This window comes from Bombus fervidus, chromosome 1 (genome assembly GCF_041682495.2).
Source record: "Bombus fervidus isolate BK054 chromosome 1, iyBomFerv1, whole genome shotgun sequence".
Classification (NCBI taxonomy): Eukaryota; Metazoa; Arthropoda; class Insecta; order Hymenoptera; family Apidae; genus Bombus; species Bombus fervidus.
In genome coordinates this window covers 24,637,959-24,663,355 of record NC_091517.1, presented here as the reverse complement: position 1 = coordinate 24,663,355, position 25,397 = coordinate 24,637,959, and the positions used below count along the sequence as shown (strand labels likewise).

The window sequence follows — 25,397 nt, the reverse complement described above, 5'->3', positions numbered from 1 at the left end:
CATATAATGGTACATTGTAACTTGGCTAAATTAATTCCTAAATATCAGTATATGCAGTAATAAAATTTATATTCCCGATCTTTGTGTAAAATATATCTAAATATATATGGACGACATAGGAGAGCAAGTCTAATTGATGAGCTTACGAACGATAACAATGCGATCAAACAACGCATGATGATTGATTTAAACGTACAAACACGCTGAAAATATTACATTTGTGTTGGAAATATATAGGAATTTAATGTAAATAAGCAAAAAAAGAAATTATAAGCAGAAATGGCAAATATTTACAGCAGAGCCTCTATTCGTTCGCGTACATCTTTATTAACGTTATAACAGGAATATACACCTACACGTACACGTTTATTTCCATACTCGAAACAAATTTTAAAATTATCATCATAAATGTTCATAATATTCGTGATATGAAAAAATACATAAATGCATTTGTTAGCATTTTAAGAGTTGCTCCATTTACGTAGAGATTTTTCACTTATGTAACGTAATAATTATAAAAAATGAACAAACCATACGAGCAGCTTAAGCAACGCATAAACATTTGTTTCGAGGAGAGCAGAAAGAAAAGGATATAGTTATTTATTATGAATGTAGTATACCTACGACACGTGTAATATATTTTCGTTTCAAGGCTTGATTGTATGCTTTATAAATATAAAAACTAAAAACCGTGAGAAATTAAGTACAAGAGGATGAATTATAATAAAAATTATAATTAAAACATACATACTAATAAATTTACAAGTAACGAATATAAAAATCATAGAAAACGATCCTTTGATTATCTTCCACGGTATAAACGATATAAACACATCGTTCTGTACGATAAAAGGGAAATTTATTTTTACGATAAAGTTCATTTCTTCCTCCCTAAATCAATATTAATATCAAAAATCAATGCATATATTCACACCTCTGATTCGAATCAAACAAGAATTCTTAAAACGTTGTTCGTCGATAACAAACCTCCCCCACTGTCAAACACGAGGAACGAAGAATCAACTTGGAGGGACCGTTCTCCCTCTTTGCAGATTACCATCCTCGGGACAACGCAGGCTAGGGAAGTTGAGACCACCCTTTGTTAAGGATTACAAGCGTTTTGTCCGCGACGGAATCCTCTTTCCCAAATTAACTTCTTCGTCTGAGAGGGCCATTATCGTCGCAAGTCTCCGTCTCCTTTATGTCTGCGAGTTCCCTTTCTTTACACCAGTGGTTTTGGCAACAAGCTCGCCGTAAATTCTCGGAATGATTCTTCCAGACCTGGTGTTAACCTACATAACGTGCGATTTATTATGACTTATAACGGGTCGGTTTTCGATGTCTCGGTGACGCTGGTTTTGCGGGAATTCGCGTCTTTTAAAAATCTGTTTCCTTGCCAAGCGCGAATTTGCGTCGTCTAGCTGGGGATTCTACGAGGGTGAGTTTTACAGAGTGAGTAAAAGGGTGGACGCAGCGGCCAGAAATGACTGTCTGTGCAGTGGAAGGCATTATCTTGGACCGACCATTCGTTATTAACTGCAGTTACGACTTCTATCGTTTGGCGTTGAACATTTTGCTCTGTACTACGGGATAAGAGATTACGCTATTGTTCGATGGTGTTCAGATACTCTTTTATTTTTTCACAGAATGTTACGCAATGATAATTTGAGGTAATTAGAGATAAAGAGACCTGAATCGTTCTACTCTTTATAATTATAGAAAAGAATACTATGACACGAAAAATGAAACTAAAGAATATCATGAAACTAATTTTTTAGATCTAATGCGGTAAGAAAATTCGTATTTGTAATTATCGATGTTTATGGCAAGTTTCGTGTAATTGTTTACTTATTTAAGAAGCTCTTCCTCTGGAGTATAATATATGAATTGAATAAGAAAAGTTCTAAATATATGAAAGAAATTAATTGAAACAATGATGTCTAAAACCTATAGATATATGGAAATACAACTGGCATATTTACTCGTGATACGCTGCCACACCTAAGCTTCTCAACGGGTAATTCAAATTTTGCTTCTGGAATTAATTGACCATTAATTATTACTCATTAGTACAGAAGGGTGGATATAAATGGATGTTATGTTTAATTACATTAATAAACTTGATATTTATTAGCCGTGTTATAAGGAAAACTAAATTATACTATGTTTTGAAGATTCTATTCGATTTTAACGAAAGATTATGTTGAAAATCAGCAAGGTCCAGTGACTTATGTAAAAGGGGACGTGTATTCACAATCACAATTATTCAAACACGGCATTGTGCTTATTATCTTCGATATGTAATAATTTATCGATAATGTTACACATTAATAACATTGTTTATTACTAAATATGATAAATAATAACCAGATTGCAGATTTTTATACATTTATATAAATTCCAAAATTGCGCGAATGCATTTAGATTGCATCTAATGTCCGAAAGTATAGTACGCGTTAACAATATACATAAAACAATTTTCTATCTGGCTAACGCTTTCTTAATTATACTCATAGAAACATAAATATTGGCGATCCTCTAACTAACAACTCGTACACGAAATTAACCGACTCTGCGCTTGGTAATGAAATTTTTAAGAACGACAAGAGTGGCACGCGCCGCAGCAGCGTTACACCGCGAAATATAAATCGCGCGAAATTATCACGAATTCCCGACCCAGTGTAAATTTCGTCCGACCAAATAACAGGAAACATTAACGGAAATTTATCCACTCATTTACACTCGACGTAACTCATCGACAATTTAAGGGGGTCGTTACGGTTCACCCTCTTTTGGACGGGATGTCGGTGAAATAAACTAAATGTAGCTTAAACAAACGAGCGTTCGCGATAAAGCTTGCCAGACCGTTCGGTAAAAGTGCAACGTCGAGCAACGAGAAACGAGAAGTCGTCGGGTTTTTTCCCTTAATTCTGTCGACGGGCAGCCGGGATCCGCGTATTTATCGCGTTCAACGTTGCTCACCGTCAGATGCACGCGGGCATAGACAACGACGAGCGAAGAGAAACGACCGGCGACGATATATTTTTGACACCGTCGACGCCTGCTGCGACCGGCCATTTACTCGTTGTACCCGCGTATCTCGTTTACACCGTTACCCTCTCGAAAAAGTACCATGTTCCTTTCGCATGGCTGTCGTGAAATTTACTATGTTACGCGGCATTAATTTCGTCCGCGTTTTCCGGTTTTTCGATGTAGAGAGAATGAGGAGAAGAGGCCGAGGATCGATTAACGCTAGATGGGATCAAATTCAACATGTACTTGGTTGTGATAACACGCTTCGTCGGCTGCGTTCAAATATTGCTCATAAGCAGACTGTAAAACATTTACGCATGTTTATATTTTTATAGACATAATTATAATTTTAGATTTTAAACTTTCACGATAATTATACGACATATTCGTAGCTCCAACTATAAATACGTCATAGTTATAATTCACAGAGTAAGACTTAGCTGAAGATTTATTTCAACTTCTTAAATGTTACGATACGTGTTGTGTATTTTGAATATATTGTGTACTCTTGCATATTACGTTCCCTACGACATCGTTACACAGTATGGTATAATAATATTTTCTGTTTTTGTAGAATGTGTTCAAAATTGAATAAAGTGGTTCTTACGTCTTTTTATATCTCGCATATAAATTAACGGGACTGTTGATAAGAATACGTTGAAGAGGATTTGCGAACGTCGAGGGCAAACCAAGATTCTGGTCAGGTTCGTTTACCTGATTTGATTTGAAATGCAAATGTCGGTAAAACGCCAGGTCTCTCATTAGACGCTTGTGTCTTTTTCTATTTATTGCGGAGTTTCAGCTGTCATGCGGGGGCCACGTTTTCGACGTGCAAAACAGAAAAAAAAAGGAAATAGTGTACGTTGAGTTTGAAATTTCGCTGACGAAGGATGTCTCATTAAGGTCGATCGGTAAAATCAAAATATACCATTCATGTGTAGTAAAAAAAAATGAAATACACGTACGTGAAACAAACATTGGATTAACGGTAGACTAACGAAAAATCAGATAAAAAATGGCGAAAAAAGTTTGGCGAGAAAAACATTTTTTTGCTCGTTCATTCCATTGAAAATCAAGAGAAAAATCTGAAATATCGCTGTCATCTTATGAATTATTACAATCAACATATATTACGACTCTTTTATACGATAATTTATCAACTAGTAATAGTAGTAAATTAAGTCAGAAGTTATTAGCAACGTTCCTTCTACAATTTTACGCCAAATGACTGTTAACGATGACAATATATAATTTGTACAATTTTCTCGTACAACTTCCTTCGTTCCGTTATCAGACATGTCGCTGTCATGCAATAGAATTTGCTAAAGAAAACGTTCACGCGCTAAGAGTCTTTCCGCGCTTCGAGCGCACGAAAGGGCACTGAGTGATTATCGACTCGTGCTGATCGACTATTTTCTTGCGTTCGATGAAAATCAATCAGCGTGCGTACTTCGGAATCTCCGTTTGGGGCTTCGTTGGACGCTCGATCGAGTTCAACATGGTGTCAGACGATATCGTTCGAATCGCCCAACCGTGAACATCAGTCGGGAAATCAGGCTCGTCTGATCAGTTAAAACATACCTTTGGATCGTTAGCATCTTCTGCACCAGACGCGGAGTAAGAATAGTTAACTCTCTCAATCTTCAGAAAGAGGAGTTTCACACAGTCTGCCTTCTGTGATAACGTCTTCTCCGCTAGACGTGAAGCACAGAACCGTTTCAATCTCCGAACATTCGCAGAGAGCAGTCCCATCTGCATTTCCTGGTTCATCAACATCTCCTAACGTTCGTGGAGGCGACTTCAACCGCGGACGAGTGTATCGTTAGCTACTCGCAATCGTCACCACTTCAGCCGTATATCGCGTCGTAGCAGTTGTTCCATATCGTATAATCGTTCAGCAGTCAGAGTCAATTCAAAAGCTTGTCATCGTCCGGAAGAGTATGACCCTTGGTGTCGTTGATTATTCTTCGCACGTTCAATCAGCACTCTCCCTCGTGAATCAGTAACCCAATTCGGTTGGTAACAAGCGCCGTGGCATGGACATGAGAAACACGCTCACGTGATACACGCACGATACAACTATTGGCTTGGCAACTAAGTACTTTATTACAACCTGTTAAGGTTATTGGACGTACGCGAATACAAAGGGACGCGTGGATAAATTGTAAGGTAGAAAATATATATATTTGTATTTTGAATATTAAAGTGTAAGTACAACGTTTGGAATACAATACGAGCTGGTCCAGATCTGCACGCCAGCAGTGTTACCCTATTATTGAAAAACCCTGAAGCCAACGTTGTATGTGTACCGTTTATGGTTCGCCTTCGACGCAGTCTTTTGTCTATGCGCTATCGATGGCGTCAGTGCTTGAGGAAACCAAAGACCAGATGTAGAGTTTTGTTAGAAGTTTTTTTATTGACTATTTGTTTAAATTTTCACAATTTGTCCAGAAGGACATTTGATAAAATATTATAGCTTAAAGAATAAAAATATAGCATGTGGATGGTTACCCCCAGCGGGTTTTTTTTTTTTTTTTTTTTGTTAGAAGTGGCGACCACTTCAACACAACCTAATGACAAAATTCGCAATTACTTAGTTTCCAGCTCAATATCAAAGCTTTGAACTGCTTTCTCGATACTTTGTTTCACTGTAATTTGAAAAATAAATACTAAGCGATGAATGAAAAAATCGCAGCAGCAAATACTTCATTGGGCGACTAATTTTCTCTTTCTATACCTAAAATTTTATAAAATTTCAACTCACGACGGTCTTCCAAGCTGTGGTGAACGATGAGACGTGTTGTTGGTTAAATTGATAACGAGACGAGTCAATTCAATTGACTATATTTACAGATATTTTAAAATGTAGAATACAAAGTTAATCGCAAGCGTTGCTCGCTTGGTGATATTCGTTATGAGATTGCGCGATACTGCCATACTGATACTAATTCTTATGCTGATTCGTTAGACTGATTCGTTGTACTTATTCGCACTACTGACCCTTCGACTCGTCTATTTTGGATTTCGGCAGGTACCGGAAGGTTTGAACTTGTCGCCGGTTGTAGGTTGCACGTAGCAGCGAAATTGCTTTGTTCAGAGTTTGTTGATTACATTATGTGCGTCGTACGATATTAATCCTCTGTGGCAAAACAACTATGTGAGACATCTTCGTATCGAAACGTCCTAAGACGACAAAACCTAAACTTTCAATGGTCGCATTACAATTATAATCGAATCTCCGTGGGATAATAGAATTTGATAAATGTCATTCCCCACCCTAAGACCATCGATTAGTAAAATACCCAGTTCTAGAATACAGAGAGTTCATTCTTAATGAGCGAGTTAATTAACGTCTGGTTCTGGGATCGGCTCGCGTATAATTCGTTTTTACGGGTACAATGAGCCATGGATAAGGATTCGTGAACACGTTCCTCGTTAAACGATTTGCGGCAACTTCTTTGTAGGATTCTTCTTTCTCGGATCTTTTCCACTCGAGAATCCACGGTGATGAGCGCAAAATTAATTCTTTTTTACGTTATCGGCGTGCGTGTTCTCCTGCGAATAGTTTTTCGATAGGATAAATGGACATGTTAAAGGTTTCGGTTATATGTTTTATGGCACGATCTAAACAATTGCAGACCGCAGAGATGGTGTAGTGGCTCACGAAACCGTTTGAACACTTTAGAAAACTCGTATATGCGTTTACATATAAATATCGTGTAAACATTTTCAAATGAAATATTCCCTTAAACAAATATTCTCGTGCAAAACGTTTATTAAGCTCACCTCCGATTGTCACTATCAGAACCATCATCGTGTAATCCATCGATCTCATATATTTTCCGACCTCTGAACTCGTTGCTCGAAACAAATGCTGGCCGCGTGTCTGTGCTCTGTTTGACCAGACGCTAACGAACTATGAATTCGTGGACAGGAAAAAAGGGGAAAAAAAGAGGAAAAGGGAGAAAACGAGCCACGATGACGCGTGGTAAACCGAGTTATTCCCTAAAAGTGTAGTTGGTATTTGATGAATTATTCACCGCCCATTCCTCCGCCTGTCGAACCCCTTGGAAACGAAACTACGTTTCGTACGTTCGTTCGTGAGCTTGTGTATCTTTGGTTAGTCGGTTCCAGACGCAACGACCACTCGCGAGAAACATTCTCGCAAGCAGCGACTTCTAATCTTCCTTATTTCATGGCAAACGTGGAATAATTATTAGAATTTCGCGACACACCGGTTAACGACTCTACAGAGCATTTGCGGTAACTTTTCTCTGAAATGGACAGACGTCTTAACGGCGTGTGTCGATAGAAATTCGACGAGCCAAAAGAGAGTGGGACTGGACATGCTCGACGACGCGCGAACGATGCGTCAACAGCCATCTGGTCGTTAATGAGGATGCGAGTGAACGTGCTTCTCGCATGCAAACATCACGTGCTTCCTCGTGGACGCGTCCACATCGAGGACACGCCAGTTTACCCTGAGCACAACCTGACGACCTGCATTAATCGCTGTCGTCAATCAGAGAAGGGTCGGCCACCCTGACCAGCGGAATGCGATTAATCTCGATCAGTCCGTCTACCGTGAACGAAGGGAATCGACGGTTCGTCGAAACGCAGAATTGAGTTGGTTTCAGAAACAATCTCGCCCGTACCTCGTTTTTGGTAGCATGGACAACACAGTAACAATGGTTGAACGTGTATTTGAAAGGGGCATAGGATTATCACGATGAATCGAAGGTTTTCCATTCAAATGCTTTTACAATAATACGAAGTGATATAGAAGGTGTTGTTTTATCGAAATGAAGAAAATGTATTATTAGGACTAACGGTATTAAACTGACTAGAGTAACTAAAAGTATTAAGGTTTCTCAGATGTAAAATGTTACATACGATGTAACGATTTCAAAAATAAAACACATGGAAAAGTTCGTCGATTATATTTTACATATTTCCTTCGTGTGACTACACGAGTCAGAAATTTAGAGGAAAGATTCTATAATTTGGACAAAACTGCTATTGAAATTGTTGGAGTACAACGATATTACACGCATAGACACAAATACTCTTACACAGACACCTACACAGGTATTTGAACAGGACGCTTACACAGGTCATACTCATTACTGTATAGAGAGTGGGGTTCAAAATATTTTAGTGATCATGGGTCACTACCTAAGTCTAGTCTGAGAGTAACTGGCCAACAATCAACAATTCATGCACACGTTGTTAATTATGTCACTCGCTTGTATACATTAGGTTCTGTAGTTCTGTTTAATAAATATCACTGAATATTATTTTAACATAAACATTGTGTCTTCCACAGATTATTAATCTCAACTTTAAGATTAAATTCTAACAGATATATATATGTCGGGTTTGAGTTGTTGGGGCTTGGGTTATAGGCGTGTAAAGAACAGTCAAGACAGCGTTTATTATCACGGATACAGATGAAATAAGATCGACCAGTGACCGCGGTAACTAGACGCTAATGGCAATGACCTTAGGTTCAATATAGCGAATCCACGGTCCACGGGCTCACTCTTTATTAAACTCAGAATAGAATTTCTATACGCAAAAGTATCGCTCGCTATGACGCTCTTTATATTGCTCTCTAGACGATGTGTCACTCACCAAGGAGATCACAAGAATAATTGACCGATGGAAACTTTCCTCTCCTTACGATTGCGTTAGCTTTGTTTAACGTTGACCCGGGATACCGACAAAACTGCTGCCGTTGCTAGGCAGACCCGCGGAGCTGCGACATTGCTCTTGCCCGGGGTTTGATTGTTAACACAACGCGTGTCTCATAATATTGGCACTTTTCTATTAGGAGGAACGTTCATCCCGTGACCGTGGCTACGCTCGGCGACCGGTTGTCGCCTCGAGCCTAAGCTCATTGTCTCAAGTTTCGAATGACTGTGTCTGGGTTATTCTGTGAATGCTATTTAGGTTTTTCCAAGTAATTCCAACGGGTGACCCCGTTGTCCTTTCATCTCCGACACATAAAACTTGAAATTCTTCAAACTTTAATATTGTACATTGTAGAAGATATTAGGTTATCCGAAAAGTTTCTTTCGTTTCATAAGGTGATAATAAATGAACAACAATTTCTGTTTTATATTATTTTATTAAATTAGGTATGATCAATTTCGTTATATTTCTATTATTACGTTCGTGCGTAATTCAATAAATTAATATAAAACAAAAAACATTGCGCGTCTATTATTACCTTATAAAACGAAAGAAACATTTAGGACAACCTAATAGGTGGAGGAAGGACAAAAACATTAAACAAATCCTTGAGATTCCCTTTCATAATTACAATATTAAAAATTCACAAAATTGTATAAAATGAATTTATTGAGATATGTATAATTTTATGTGCTAGATTAGGTTACATGCGTAGTAGTAATAATTGTATGTAAACATCAGCGTATGGAAGTACGTGTGTGCGCGGCGTCTCCAAAACAAATGAATGTAAACTGTTCAGTCGGTTAACAGTCTGGTATGGAAGAAAGTGCTGAGACGCGTGCAAGTGTGTATCGATGAATATCTTTGAAATCGTTTATCAAATAAATATATAACTATTCTAATATAAATTCCAAGCGTAAATTTAGTGTTCCTATACCATTATTTCTGCTATTAAGATTCAAAATTCTCAACAGAATTAATGGATTGGAATGACTATGAGAAGTAGAGAGGATAGGGTGGAAAATGATGCTTCTCCTTCATTTATACTTATCACTGAATTCAGCGAATGTGGTAATATAAAACCATTATCATTCCACGATCAGGGAATTTTGCTTTTGTATAATATCTTACGTATTTTGAGAGAAATGTAGATTACGAAGGTGAAAGGCAAAGGGTGTTTGAAAATCTGGTTGAGTTTTCATGAAAATTTAGGAGCTGCGTGCCACGGAAAAGATACGAAGAAAACGCGATTTTACCATACTTGCTGCAAGTATGCGTGCTGTCTCTGTAAGGAACGTGATGAATGAAATAATCGCTATCCAGATTTTTATTAGTTACAAGTCAACAACAATAGTACAAAACATAATCCAATGACTCGAAGAGACTCTGTAAAAGGATTTATATTTTTAGATTTGTAGACGTTATAGCAGTAGTGATGAAACTTAGTCTTATAAAGGAAAATTCTTGCCGAAGTTAGGCTTCTTTGTGACTGCGACTTGTACAGGTAAAATAACGCATATAAAATACGTTGAAGATAAGATGGGAGATAAGGTAAATTCCAAGTTGTAGAGGTTTTCACGGCAGAACGAAAGGGAATTATCAAAAGTTTAACCTTCCAAAAGTTTTCGTCTTATCGAGATTCGGCTGTATGTGCATATCGAATCATCCAAACAGTCAATTTATCGCGTTCCATATTCTCCATAATTCTCTTTTACGTATATCTTTTATAATATTAAACCAATTGATAACTCTCGTTCGAATATAGCCAAGAATCAATGACCATAGCATACGATTAGCCGCCATCGGCGCAGCAGTGCGCGCCGTGAACGCGATCCGACTTTTCAACTTATCGTTACGCTTCTCCATCGTTAAACAGCAGGCTGAATCGCGAGGAATCGAGAAAGTTTCACGATCGGGAATTGACTCGACCCGTTTTTACCCGTGTAACCTCGTTCCACGAACTCCGACTCGTTTCTATCGTTGCTGAAATGAGAGAGCTCGAGAGACGGTGCCTGAGAGAGGGAATGGAAGTTGGAGGAACGATCCAGCGCGTGCGAAACCACCGACGAAATGGAACGTTTTATTAGAAGCGTGTCTAGCTCTTGACACAGGCACCAATGGAGAGTAGACGGTTCGTCGAGTTTCTCGACATCGGTTTGTAGGCAGACGAAAAGCTGATTAAGATCGATTCGGCAAAATTATCCCTGTAATCTCTTTCGAGAGATTCCGGATTAAGGAGATCGTACTCAAATAGGATTTCAGGGTTTGGAACAAAAGCGATCATCGAGCGCCTGCCTTCTCCCGTTCCCCTATTCGAGTATTCTTCGAGTTTGATTTTCATTAAAATTTACGCGAAAACCGCGATCTTGTCTTCTCGTTCTAGTCTTTCCGACGTTACGGTTAACTCGTTCCTCCTAATGTCTTGACTTTTCCCGGATGCTGTTACGCGTGAATTTTATTTAGAAATCTCTCGCGGCGTGACTAGAGAGCTACGTGAACGTACAGACTCCAGTGAACGACGAACTTAGTAAAAAATTCAATACTTTCAAAGCGCAAAAGCGACGCTGATGATTCTGCCTTGAACACCGGATTCAAGCCTTTGTAACGAAACAAACGAATATGCAAACACGAGCTCCGTGGAATACCAAGTGTTTGTTATTTCTGCCGATTGCATTCCCCGTGAACGCACTGAAACGAAAGTTCAAAGACTAGCGAAAAAAAAAAAAAAACAAATCTCGCGGAAGAGAAGGAAACGAGCTTGAGGGAGAATGGCGAACAATTTTCTGTTCCGAGTTCAGTTATCTTTCGCGTAGAGAAAGTCATTTTTATCCAACATGCGTTGGAATTTAGTTTGTACATTGTTCGAAATAATTGAGAGATTAACATCCTCCGATGACAATACATTACGAGAATCGAGCAATGAAAAACGATGCTTAATTGATCTTTTTTCGCATCCACTTACGAAGCATTTACGATTAGCGGAAATAAAAAGCTGGACGTTTTCACGAAAATAATCGGCTCGTAATCCGTTTTTAATGACACACCCGCTGATGCGACGAGACCGACGTGCCGACTGCATAAATCTCGTTAACGTAGCGAAACCGATCGTTGACATCATCGAGTTTGAAAATTTCGTTATTTTCTTCATCTGTGTGTCACAGGTGAAAGGTTATTACAGAGCCGCGAAGCTCCAGCGTGCTTTTCCACGAAAAATATTTTTGCGATCTCACGACGACGATATTACAAGGCTTCTTTGTATTGCAAACTCTATTCACCTCCAACCGAGTGTCTCGTTTTTATGTTCTTCGTCTACGTTTTATAGAGCTACATAGAGCAGGCAAATTAAATTTTTTGGATGCTCCAGAACGATTTATATTCGACGGTCTTCAACTTCTTATGCTTTTTTCTTTAGATTCTCCGTTGTTATAAGAGAAATGATCGTTGTATAAGTCGTTGTAAAAGTTGTAGATATAAGGTCGTTATTAGGAGGCATTACACATTACATAAGAGCGTAGAAAACTTTTATGAGCAACGTAACAACGAAAGAGTGGAAAGAGAAGAAACTGAGGAAGGCGGGGTTGGTGCTTAAGTCTTTCGTTACGGCTGTCTCTGCTAAAAGGTCGTGGCATGATACGGTTACACGAAACGCGCGTTGTATTATACTTATCACTTGCAGCATGATAATGGTTTTGTTGATTTATATACTACATTATCCACATAACTGTATAACTATATATCTAAAATAATTTTTCTAACAAAATTTTATTTATACCAGCAGATGCTTTTGAACTTGTACCGTCCTATTTTTTTGTCCTTAAGATCCCTTCTGCTGTTAACCGAAATGTGTTTACAGCATATTTTAACTATGATACTTTTATATAAAACTGCATACGATATAATACTTTTTATCGTTTTTTTTTTTACAGAAACTATCTTAGGAAATGTGGACACTATTACAAAACGGATATATCCAATTAAGGAACTACTAGCCTTAAATCAACTAATATAATTATAATTTAAAAAAATTATAACAGGACGATAATAAACAAAGAGAACTATAATATCAGGTGTAAACACATTCTGTTTCTCAAGATTACGTTCAATCGTTAAACCACTTACCACAAAACTTTACCGTAGAAAACATGTTCAAACTCCCAACAACCATCAATCGTAACACCTATTCAGCGAACCAACATCACCGCAACGAACAGGTCTTAAATTATGATACACCCTTTCTACGTCCGCAGGAGTGTTCTCCATTTAACCGAGTGCCACGATCCATCATTTTCTTCGAGTTTCCTGTTAACAAACGCAAAGGATCAGATCAGCAAATCTTAATCGTTTATTTTCACTTACCTTCTGAAATCGCGAGTATCATCGATATCCTTATCAGTGATGGTTCGATCGAAGTAAAGTGATTCGTAGGTTGGAATGATCGGCACTTTGCTCGGAATCAATAGGCTGGTCGCGCGTGTACGCGAGCGAAGCGAGCCTGGGATGAAAAAAAAAAAAAACGAATGCTCGACGAGAAACCAAAAAACGATTTAAAAAAGAAACACGGGGAAAAATAGAAGCAAAAAGCAAAAAGTAGAAAAACACAACAAAAAAAAAAAAAAAAAAAAGGATAGAAGGAGAACGGGGGAAAAAATATTCTAACTCTAGCCAGCCGTTATCGGGAACCATTGCGTTAGCTGTCTGGATGGCCGATTTTAATCCGTTAAATGCCATTTCCTTGTACACGTCAGCTGCGGACCAATGAGCTTTGGAGGCACCGAAATGTCCGCCACTCGTGCCGCCATTCACTGCCAGAGACTAGGCATCCTCAAGTGCTCTCTTAGCCCATTCCGTCGGGATTCCATCGGGATTCCTCGTGTGCGTGTATACACAGTACACAGCCACGCGTGTTCTATCCGATCGCCGCGTACTCGATAAACGACACCGGAAGCAAACCGTCTGGCAGACAGATTGCACTGGATTCCGACGTGTGATTCATATCCCGTCCGAGGATCCGGATTCTACCACCGTTTATCTTTGAACAAGGAAAAATAAAAGAAAGGAAGGAAATTTTGAGATGTAAAGAGCTTGATATTTTCTCGGGAATCGTTACAGGCGGACCGAGTTATGTTCGTTAAGGGTTGAAAGATGAAAGTCGTTGCATAACAAGCGATGAACTAAATAATGGTGAGATTTTACATCGAAATTTAAAATAGGAGTCACTGTATCTGATACACAGCGGACTATTTTTATAAGTTTGGAATACTTTTATAAATACCGACGTTTTGTAGCTTCGTTTCATCCGCTAAGGGTTAATAAGCATATCGCGCAAAGTTGCGTCATCGTGTAACGCGAAAAAGTAAGACAATCGCATCGCGGCTACATGCGCGCAACGAAAAATAAAGTAGGCAAGAGGATGAAGGAAGAAGAAATATGTAGCGAGAGGATGAAGGAAGAAGAAAAATGTAGCAAGAGGATGAAGGTAGGAGAAAAATGTAGCAAGAGAAGAAGCAAAGAGAAGAGGAGAAAGATAACGTGAGATTTCTCGGGACACGACAAGCCTGGTGAAACCGTGGTCGTCTCCATGGTCGTTGAAGTGTACACGCAACGTATACATAGGTTCGGATAAGTCGCGCATGAAAATTTCAACGGCGACAATCGCGTTCCGCCGGGCAAAGCGACCAGCTACGCTCTCCTGCCCCACGAGTCGATAATGCACACCTCCGTGCGTATCTCATTAAAGTTGGCGGTGTGAAATGCGCACCAGAAAAGGAAAAAAGGAATCGACGCAAACAACCGTGAAACGCACCAATGTTGGTCCGATGACGCCGCGTAATCGAACTTTTTTTCTACCTCCGTTCCTTCCCTTTTCTCGCTGTCTTCTTTTTCTCTTAGTTGTTCATATTGTTGCCGATATTGTTTTGTACTGTTCTTACGCCAAGAGAGGAAATGGGATTGAAAAAAGGAAAATTCACGATGGAACACGACCGAATGTCTTAATATGCGTATGTTGTTCTTCCCGTAGATGAAGTAGCACAAAAAGAACAGAAATACCTTTTGATGTATATAGAAATAACACACACTATTATTTATGGCATATGCAAACAATGGAAACTTTGGTATATCCTTCATAAGGTAATCTGTTATTTTACATACGATGAATTATCGTAATTGAGCAGGAAAAATGGCAAGATACGTAATTGTTGCATAATTTTCTTAGAAAGCACGGGGAAATTTTTTTAGTCGACGAAAGAGTAACTCTGAGTAGTGCAAAAAGTTAATGAGAATCTTCAGATTGAAGGTTAATTGGAAGATTTGGTGAACGACTAAATTTATACAGTAACCCCGTACTATACACGGATAATTATAATCAAAAGCAAAGTATAAATATACCACATATATGTACTTATTACAAACATACTAAAGTATCCTACATATATAAATATACATAAGTATACTTATACTACAATCTCGATAAAAGTTAACGTTGGCATTGCCAAAATCACTATGTGTTTCTACTAATTGTAGTAGCAAAAGATTCTGAACCCCGTCATTTTTTCATGTTTTTCACTGTTAAACTATCTCTCGTCGCAATTTCACGCACGAACAAACGAAAGGAAACGACGTTGCTGAATCAACTATCCGCAGGAACAAGCGAATACGCAGCATACGACGATGCTGCTCGTCTTGAGTTACGAGGAATCAGACGAAGCCAACAGTATGTAGCACGATGTATGTGCTATACGTATGTATGTATCTGGTGTTCATTACAGAACGACGAGTGCACTGATTCACCGAAGAGAAACGCGACATGATAAAGGCACAACGATATAACGACGGGATAATATTTTCTAGTTTATCAGCGTCCAATACGCGTGCACTGGAAAAAGTTCCGAAGGACGTTCGTAACGTTCGCGTCGGTCGTCTATTGCCCGTCGAGACATATCGCGATGTCATGGTTTGCCTAGTAAAAAAAAAAAAAAAAAAAAAAAAGAAAAAAAAGGAAGCAAAGGAAATACGAGATATATAGTATTTATGGTATATAAAGGAACGAGAGGGAAAGAAAGCAGATGGAGAGACGTTTGAACGACATGTATGAAAATTCGAATGAAATGTAGCTTCCAGATACAACTCGTAAATTTAGACGATACGCTGCAATTCTGACTGGTTTCTGTGAGGCGAATGAGGATGATGTTATGATTCTGAATCATAACAAATTAATGCGATATCGTATCTATAAAGTTAAATATATGGACTGATTACATGATTTTGATCGAACGTGATATATCCTTTATTATTGGTTTTCGTAACATTATTAATCAATGGTGATTTTATTTTTAATATTTATTAGAACTCTTTTATACAATTATGCTAATTATAATATTCTTCGTATCAATTTTTTTTATTCTCATTGATAGTATTTTGGTTCGTTAAAAAGAGCATCTTTTGATTGATAAATTAACACGATTTAATAAGAAAATTATTATAAACGTCTCATGGAATTTATAATCTTCTTTTCTATAGTAAACATGTAGCGTGATATGGTTCTTTGACACGAATCATCGTCATTTTATCAGTTTGTACATTTTTTTTTTTTTTTTTTTTTAAGTAACATATGTATACATGATTTACTACAGATCGTTGTTATCTGTCAATTTAGATGAATTTGTTCTCGTACATGTGTTTTGACATGAATCTTCGTCGTCTCGTCAATCTGTGTCATTTTGTTTTTGCGTATTGCATGTGTTTCCATGTGTATTTTTAACTATCGTAGCTGACAGCTAACTGACTAATATAATTTAAATATAAATATTACACGAAACACGAATCTGTTGGTATTTGGTAATTGTGATGGATGGTTTATTGAAATATCGAGAAAGTGATAAAGTCTGACCATTAAAAATGCATAAAAAAATGTTACGCGAGATATAATGAATAACCTGAAATAGCATAACTTTCAACTATTAAGACATTATTTCCTAATCAATTAATTACTTCGGTTAATCATATACAAGTATACTTCTCTTTCATGAAATAAGGATAAACTTTTCCCATCAAATTTCCAGCCAAAGTTTAATAAATTATACAAGGTAAAAATAATATATGATATGATAAATCTTTAGGATAACTTCTTCTTAACATAGAATTAACCGACATTTCTGTAAGGTCATTTCACTCCAAACGTTACTCCGTTATTGTACAATCTACATTTTAATGCTTCCATATTTCTGTTTTTATTTTCTGTTTTATGATCTACGTCATGAATTTATCAACGTCGAATGTCCATGTCACTCTTACCAAATATGTGTATGTATTTCTAATATGTAGTTATAACAATTACAGGCTATGGAAGATCAATGCCATCCTCAGTTAATATTTATGAAAATTTCAATGTATTCGTATAATGGCAACGTGTCAGATGCATAATTCTGATCATCGATGCTTGCACGATTCCAGGTAGAAACGTTTCACGCACACGCTAATTGTCAATTTCGATTGATTTCCATATCTAGGTAACTGCAATTTCTTCATTATTTATTTATTAGATACTTTCTTTATTATTTCAAGCATTTGATATAAATGCTACCTTGGAATTGTATTATGTATATTATGTAACAAAGATATCTACTACGTTCTTTACAACGTAGCATCATAGTGGTAGCATCATTTTTATTTTCATTTATATGTGCAACACCACAATTAATTATTTAAAGCAATCAAATGTTGATGCGCGTGTTTGTAAGAGTCGTCTTCATCCTGTATGTGGAAAAAGTTGTTAACTTTGCGGGAACCACGGTGAAACCATTTAATACAAAAAATGTAGTTTTACATCGCAATTTCAATCATTTCCTTAGAGAAATCGTTTGTTGTTCGGTCTTACATAAGCGACAAAGTTCAACGACAGAAAAATTGGGAAAAATAAGTATTTTCTACTTATATCTATCGCGGATTTGTTTAATTAATAGAGCTTTGATACGATCAAAATTGAAGGAGATCGTAAAACGATCTACAGTTTACATCGAACAAGAATGTTTATACTGTCACGATAAAATTTTATCACGGGATATGGAATTTGTTCTTTCTCTTTCTAAGCAAATCTCAAATTATCCCAAATCATATATATATATGTCGGGTCGTCTTTGGAAAACGGGGCGTGTGATGAGTTTTGCCGCGAGTTGTCCATAGTTGTCTTATACCAAATGGTGTTTATCTATGGGAATGTATTACAGAAGTTAACAAATGATATCGACGATTGAGTGATCGAGGTATCGATAACGATGAATTTAGGTTCGTTAACGAATACACGGTCAATGGGATGACAAGTGTGATTTTGATCTTGACGCACGTGTTCCCTGTTCCAGTCGAACTTAGCAAATTGAACCTCGGTCCAAGTGGAACTACCCTTATATGCTCCTCTCCTTATTCCTCGGGTCAATCCCTGTTTTTAAGGCGAGTTATTTAATTACTTTATACCTCTGTTAGGTACACGTCCTTCCCGTGACCGTGGCTACTTTCAGTGACCCATTATGTCACTTAGAGCCCAAGCCCACTGTCATAAATCTCGGATAATCATAATTGATTTAACTCATAAACAGCACCTTCTCAGTTTTATCGTTTAAGTAGGGCTATGATAAAAAATCTGGATTAAAGTATTATGGACTTTTCCAAACATTCCGAAAGAAAGTCTCCGATATACTTTCACTTTCTTATCAGACTTATAAATGTCAATGTTTATCATACAGATTACACTACCTGTATTAATAAGCAAACGTGTGTGTCACGATAATGAATATGCTATATCATTTCGAATCTTATCTTTAGATGGATATTGAAAGTGCTTAGTTGTCACAAGTAATTGCTGTATTGCGCCATTATATTACGTAGTAAAACAATAACAAATTCTTTATCGGATTCTTCACCCTACTCTTTGATTTATAAGATTTTGTATTGCATAAATTAAAGCTGTTGAAAGAAAGAAGCGAAAGCTGTTTGAAAGAATCAAATAAACAAACAAATATTTGGAAAAAGAAATGAAAGAGATATTAAAAATATTATTTAATAGCTCTAGTTTGCTTGTGATTTGTACGTTCGTTTGAAATGTTTAGCATAAACATAAGAGAATATGAAACGTAAGAGATATGAAACGTAACTGTCCTATTCCCGAAACGCCTGGTGCTTATATCGTAGGTGACTGTTGAACTGTTGGTGCGTCTTGTGCGTACCTGGTGCGTAGCGTAACGTCCCGTTGGCGACCTCATCCGGTGGTCTATTGTCGAATTCTAATCTGAGGTCGAAGTTTATAACACGTCGTCTGCTATTGAGCGGAACTGTCGAGCGCTTAAATGCAATGCGAGAAATTCCAATTTCTAAAGAAAATAGCAGATGTGCTATCCGTATCATAAAGTTGGGATAATCTTGTATCTTCAACAAATACAAAACGATATAATGAATAAATATATAACGAAGATATCAAAATATACATACGTATATCATAAGTAGGTAAATATGCCATGGAAATATAAATCGCGAGTCTAAAGGTGTGTCCTCACTATGTCGATCGGTATTGCCAAAATCGATGAACGTTTCCACTGAAAACACAAAGCACGTGCATCAGTCTGTAAAATAAAATTAAAGCTAACAGCACAAACTCCTTATGAATCGCTCGGCACGAGGTCGCTGCCCATATCGGCGTGGTTTTCTTCGAAAGATACTGCTACGAACCGGTTTTGAGGTTGGAACCGGCGTATCACGTCGGCAGGTACCAATGTGATACTCTTATCATCGACCTGTATCCCCATACGTTCGGTTTGTCTTATAGATACAGCGAACTCAACCTTAAGACAATGTCACAGAACTAAATTTTGAAAAAAAACAGAATATGGCTTAAAAAATGAAATCAGTAAAAAATTTTTTTAACAAAGTGAGCAAAAGAGTTTTTAACCAGAATAAGATTTCATAGGCCATAGTAAGAGAGACAAGTTATTTAAACCGCTAATCACAGATTTTCTTAATTAACGTGTAACAATCTTATGCAATATGTTATCAGTATAGATAAGACTTGACATTTACTTAATTACAATATGCTAATAAAACTATTAAAATATAGCTTCTCATGAATCTCATTTAGCCTCAGAAAGGTCAAGTAGCAGAAGAATATGACCTTTTTCACATCTGCATTTGCGTAATTCAACTGAAATGTTTACATAGTCACGGGATGATCATGCAAATTTTGTTTCGTAATTGAAAACATTTTGCAATGTGAATACAGACTAACTAATTTTGTCGCGATCTTTAAGTGCTTTATTTTATTTCTGTTAAGCGACAAGATTTTTAATATCGTAATATAAACACCAAAATATCACATTTGTGTTATCACGAAGGAAAGTTCATTTTTTTACTCTAACTTTCAATTAATCAGTAGATAAATGATACTAATATGTTGCTACGATAGAATAAGTTGTATTTATTAATAACGGGTGTATTAAAATCATATGTATAAAATAGTATGGTACATACTAGTGATTTTAATACACCCATGAATACTTATCGCGTAAAATATCTAGCCTATATGTCAAAAAAGATTAGCCAAAATTTGCAACATTTTTATGTCACTTTTTTACGCAACGTTTTTAATTGGAATTATCAATTAACGTCACAGATTCGTGTTTGGTGTTATTCTTTTCAACATTTATCCGCGTTTAATGTAAAAGTGTTTGATTTTCGAGAGAAGAACCTACTTAGTAGAATATAAGAAAATTAAATATTCAAAGAACAAATAATCTAATGAAAGCACAACTCAGATTATCGTAGCTATCTATGATCCAAAGATACTAATTAAGAATAAAAAATCAATAAAGTCGAACAAATGCAACTGTTTTATCATTATTCAATGTAATATATAAAACCCCGGAAAAATTAGTGTTTGCGATAATTACAAATAATATTACATTGGAGAATAATGATGATGAAATTTCACCCATGATAGCCGATGGAAAGATTAAAGTGGAAAATGTTCTGTAAAAATTAAGAAAGTTGACGGTAAAAGAATACGATTGGGTTTTTAATGGATCGAAGAACGCAGCATGATTTACTACTAACTGGTGATATCGTGCAAAAAGTGAGATTTTTATGGGATAATGTGGTGACTACGACGAAAGCGGTTTGCATGTCTGCAAACGCGAGTGCCAGGTGGTACCGAGATAGAGACACGCGTGAGTCAACAAGGATCGAGGTTATTCTTAATTATGCTACCTGACCCTGCACGAGACACAACATAGAAAGAATGGTGGTTGGCGACTTGAACACAGCCGAGTCGCCCGATTAACTTGGTAAAGAATCCCATTCGTGACAGGGTGCTCCATAAATCGCTCGCGTGCTCTACTGAAAACGATTAATATCCCTTGGATGACAGAAGCATCGATGTATGTACGAGATACAATGAAACTTTAAATATTCGAATAACCGCTATCAGAACGTATTATTATTCGAACGATTTACTATATCCGAAGATTCCATCGTTATGTTGGGAGAAACCTAACGCTTACATAGATGCTACGATGAGAATAACTTGCATACATATTTAAGTTGCAATTTCGTAAAACGCTGGAGATATGGTTTAAATACACATAAGTCTATCTAATCGCGTTTACCAACTGTTTCCGTCAAATCATGAAAGTCACGCAGCTGGCAGTGCCATCGTTGGTCTATCATTTTTATTGCAACGACTGATAACTTCACCGATACACGTTTAAGAGAGGGTTTTAGCAATTTCACGGAGTTTCGTCTGATATTCGACGAATACGTTCATACAATCACGATGAAAATGCATAATTTCACGAAAACAACAAATGACATTCCCCTAATCTTTATTACTTTTCTATATATGAAGGATATTATGGGGATTATAAAATCAACGGTAATAAACTTTATTTATACTGTAATGTTTGAAGAAAGAATTTGTAGAAAGATGCTAAGCTATAAATCAAAATTGTATGCAGAATTGATAATTAGCAAAATTTAGCAAGTCACAATTATGAGCTTCGAAACTATCCTGAAGAAGTAGATTGCAACATCAACGAAACGTTGGGCAAATATTCAGTTCCAAAAGATGAACATAATTTCGTCATTTTCGTACTCTTTATGTAAATACAATACGGCCATCAGATAGAAATTTTTAATTCTATTTTTATTATTCTACGTTCATTATGAAGATATTCGATAAACACAATTTTAATTGCACAATTTGTTTCATAAATTCAAAGGTTGTAGACCTGAAATCTCAAATATACTATCTTGTCAACTCGTTTTATTTTTCTTATCACTGTAGAAATTTCTGCTTATCGTCTGAAATTTATACCGCGACAAGCGATCAGTCGTTCCTCAAGACAGGATTTTCGCAAGAACAGCGACAGCAACATCGCGTGAAGCGTCGAACTCGTAGGATTCACCGTTTTCCATAGCGCAGGATGTATGCGTGGTGTGTGCGGACACGCTTCACGGTATACGCGTAACCGAGCAATTTCTTCGACGAGATGGAAGAGATCGATGCTACTTTGGCAAGCCATCGGAGCATTGCGCGATCGTGCAAGACGAGCTCGACGATCCGTTGCATATGTCGCGACTATATACGCAAACTCCTCGCGGAATCCGGCTAGCTGTCTAACGACGCCGTCGAGCCAGAAGCAGTCCGTATCAGCTTCAATTCGCTGGTAAATGTTTGTCTTTCGAGGATTCGTTTCTCTTGCTTGAGCACGAATACATTCGCGCTTCGATTCTTCACGGAAATCGCTCCGATTGATGCGTTCGTCCGCGTCAATTCGTGCAATTAATTGAATCCTTAAAATTCCAAAATTTGATTCTATTTGTTACAAAATTTCATACGATACGCCGCGTTTATAGTTTAGACAATTTAATCGTCGTTGTTCGAGACACTAGACCGAGATGTACGAGAGATATAGCAATAAAGATTATTTGCTACCGGAATGATGAGCTGACAAGTATTTGTTAGTAAAATAGTAGTTGGTAAAATAAAAGAGTACTACTAAATATAATTAGCGCGTAAGATAAAGGATAACGAGGATCACTTGCAAGTATAAAGAATTGTGATATTTATTAAACAACGAATTATATTACAAAACTGAATGTGCGTGGTGCGAATGTTTTTGAGTTGATAACGGGTATCGCGGGATTGGTAAAAGACTTATTGATACACAATAATTGAAAACTACTCGAGATAAAGCTCTTATAGTCTCTCATACGATAATTGTGAATATAGGAAAAACACGCATACTTATCGATTATACATTTTGAGCTGGCAAAGGTGGTCGGTTCAATGCGATTGGTAAAATCTCTTCTGCAGGTGGCTATCCCCACGTTACCAGCCCTCGAGTGTACGGAGCGACTCGAAAAGGGCCGCATAAGAATTCCGCTGGTTTTTACCAGCGATCATAGCACGCAATGAACTCTTATGAAACGCGTATCAATACATGCTGAGTGTTTTATAGTTTCATAAGGGCTATTGGTGTTAAGAAAATGAGAATTTCTTAGGTTTATAAACACGAAGATATAAAGTATATATAAATAAAAGAGATAAAAACATAAATTCTGAACACGGGATGAGCATAAGGAGAAATTGAAATGACTTGGTATCTAAAATTTTGCATATGATAAAACGTGCAGGTTTTTTTCGACAAGGTTTTCTTTTAAATACTTTCGAGGTTATATGTACTTATAAAACGAAGTTGTCATCAAATAGATAATAGCAAATAGAAAAATTGGACTTCGTGCGCGTAAAAAGTAATGTATGGCTTTATGAATAATGCATTTGAATAATAACTATATCCATGAATTTATTTAAATGGCATTTAAAGAAATATTGCTTTTATATTGATGAAATAATTATTACTCAACTGTTGCGTTCTTATCTTTTTCTTCGATTTGCTGTTACAACAAATGTTACAATTTAACATTTTTGTTCTAATTGATAACTCATACTTTGTTGAATTTTATAATAAGCACGTTCATATTACGCAAATGTTGAAAAGTTAAAATTGTATGTAATCGTATATAGATCGTATTTCAACTTTAAAATGATATACAATGATACACGCATAAAGATTAAAAAATAATGATTTCGGAATCTAATACAACAGTCGGATATTTCATATGTTACGACTTTACAATGTATAAGTATAACTTCAAAGATGACGAATTTTGTTCCTTCTTGAGAGAGAAGGAAAAGATGTTTAATGACGTTTGTCACGCAAACGCTGTTTCATAACTCACAATGTTTCTAATATTCCATGTTTGTTACATCACCAATAAGACAAAAGAATTATTCAATCAGAACTCGTCCTTTGAATTTCATCGATTCAGAAACAATGAAAACGAATCACTGTAAGAAAACGATATAAAAGACCGTCTTAGCTAAACGAGCTTAAATCTCCAAACTCTGCATCCAACGATACACAGAATCATCGTAACGTCAATTTCTAGTCGATAACTATCTTCGAGCAGTTAACGATTTCCACCGAATGCCGATAGTGAAAATCGTCTGGAAATTCCCTAGAAACTTACTAGACGATTCGCGATCGTTTCGCTTAAAAAGAATCCAATTTTGGCGTTCCCGCGTGAAAAGCTGTCCAGGTTTCTCGATCTCTTTCGCGAACTTGCAAGAAAATTGAATTCCAGGCAACGATCGTTCGAGCAATTATCGGTGATTTAACCGGAGGCGAGCAACGCGCCCACGGGAGCGGTTAAGAAACTTGACAAACCTGGACGCAGAAAATCGTTTCGCCTCGTGTTACGTTGCGACAGACCGTCCTGGGATTTTACACTTTCCCGGTCGCGGAGAAACGAAACCGCCAGCCTGCGGCCTCGTGACGGCCAGCTATTTGTCGTTGATAGATGTTTTTCTTCCGGTACGGTTCGCTGCCCGCCACCAGATCCGCTTCTCTTACTTTCAAACGAATTTCACTGCGTCAAACGACAGAGAATAGTCTCATTGCGTTCATTCGTATATGGTTATCTATTTCTTCTTTTATCCGGCTCATAAAATTGAAATTTTATGTCATTGATATTTTAAATCACTTTTTTCTTACTACAGAATTTTTATTTGTACCTTAGATTTATGCAATGGATCTTTCTTCTGTGATAATAGACGACGTAGTAAGGTAATAACTTATTTTACTTACATTATGTTAAAGTGTCGCGTTTATGCCGTTTGGTTTCTCATAAGTAAAAGCTTCATCGTTGGTCTTTCCTGTATTGACATTGATTTTACAATGTTTGTGCATTTCCCTCGTTGTTTTATTATCCTTATAAACGCTGAATAGTCGCCATTTGCAAATAATGTAATCTGCAAAATTTCGTTTATAATAAAAGTCAATGTGTAGTGAACGTGCATTAAAGCCTGTTGCATAAGGAACTTTGCATTTGGATTTATGACAACAATATAACACTAGTCTGTGTCATCATTTTAAATACCGTAAACTGGTAATAGGAAGCAACTGTATATTTTTAATGAATTTTCTCGTTACGTTCATTATTTACTCAGTTGATCTTTTTATGTAACAAGTGATTTCTGTCATTTTCACTAGATCGATGAAGTGTTTTTTATCATGATATTTAGCATACTTATTCATGCTCTTAAATCATATTCTACTTTTTATAAATAA

At 36.9% G+C, this 25,397-nt stretch overlaps 1 long non-coding RNA gene across 2 annotated transcripts; it reads right to left on the bottom strand.

The window, feature by feature from the left end:
- Positions 1–880: 880 nt before the first annotated feature.
- Positions 881–19,477, bottom strand: LOC139985605 (uncharacterized). 2 transcript variants are annotated; one of them, XR_011799450.1, is made up of 3 exons: positions 19,272–19,477; positions 12,847–13,026; positions 881–1,292 (listed from the first exon to the last, which is right to left on the bottom strand). It is a non-coding gene; the product is annotated as an uncharacterized lncRNA (long non-coding RNA). The 2 variants fall into 2 exon arrangements; XR_011799451.1 differs by lacking the exon at positions 19,272–19,477 and adding an exon at positions 13,084–14,752.
- Between the last annotated feature and the right edge of the window lie 5,920 nt (positions 19,478–25,397).